At 43.9% G+C, this 1,136-nt stretch overlaps 1 non-coding gene across 1 annotated transcript; it reads left to right on the forward strand.

Annotated features, from left to right (window-relative positions):
* Positions 1 to 61: 61 nt before the first annotated feature.
* TRNAP-AGG lies at positions 62 to 133 on the forward strand. The gene has a single exon. It is a non-coding gene; the product is annotated as a tRNA-Pro (tRNA).
* The last annotated feature ends 1,003 nt before the right edge of the window (positions 134 to 1,136 follow it).

Here is a 1,136-nt window from a genome sequence, read left to right on the forward strand (position 1 = left end):
ATCTGAGCCTCTAATTAGCAGACTGTCTAAAAGAAACATCTGGAAGGCATCTGAAACAGCTGGCTCGTTGGTCTAGGGGTATGATTCTCGCTTAGGGTGCGAGAGGTCCCGGGTTCAAATCCCGGACGAGCCCAATTTTTTTTCTCCCTGGGATAACTTCTTTCAGGAAGCAGAGAGACAAACACATTAAAATTTGGTCGGCATCGCTTGGTATGTGTGGTGGCTAGGGAATTCTGGGAGTTTAAGTCCACATATCTTAAGCAGGTTGGCTGGGGAATTCTGGGAGTTGATGTCAACAGAACTTAAAATCGTCAAGCTTGAAATACAGTAAGTTTTAGATGATTTAAGGATGAAATTCCCCCTCCAACCTCTGGGGGCCATACTTTCAAGGAAAACAAATTTGTTATTAAAAAACGAAAGAGATCATTGTCGATTTCAGAAAGGGCAGGTACAGCTACATTCCTCTGTGTATTGCTGATTCACCTCTGGAGGTGGTTAGCAGCATCAAGTTTCTGGGTGTGCAGCTAATGAGTAGACTAGCTTGGTCTCTCAACAGCGAGACACTGGTGAAAGCAGACACAGCAGTGCCCACATTTCCTGCGTCACATGATGAGAAAAGCACATCTTCCTTCCCCTGTCCTTACCACTTTCATAGAAGGACCATCGAGAGCATCCTGTCATACAGCATCACTGTTTGGTTTGGAAGCATTACTGCTTCAGACAGGAAGGCAGTGCAGAGAGTGGTAAGGACAGCAGAAAAGATTATCGGTAGTTCACTCCCTTCTATCCAGGACAGGGCATGTAAGCAATACTTGGGCGGGGTCCGCAGGATTTTTCTGGGACACTACACATCCTCTTTACAACCTGTTTTCCTTGTTACCTTCTGTGAGGAGGGGGGGGGCTTTGTGGTATCCAAAGCAGAACATCCAGATTCGATCAGAGTTTTGTTCCACACAGTATTAGCCTTGTGAATTCTCAAGCTTCCTCTTTCTGATATGTATTCAAGATGGATAGTAATTTACTATTAGAATTGGATTCAGAAACTGAGCTAGTTAAAGATTGTATGATTAAATGGGCTCAAAATATAGGAGAAACAATATCTATGGATACCTGGGAGTTGATATGGGTGAGAAATG

Source organism: Protobothrops mucrosquamatus, unplaced genomic scaffold (assembly GCF_001527695.2).
Source record: "Protobothrops mucrosquamatus isolate PMUCROS unplaced genomic scaffold, P.Mucros_1.0 scaffold37787, whole genome shotgun sequence".
Lineage (NCBI taxonomy): Eukaryota > Metazoa > Chordata > Lepidosauria > Squamata > Viperidae > Protobothrops > Protobothrops mucrosquamatus.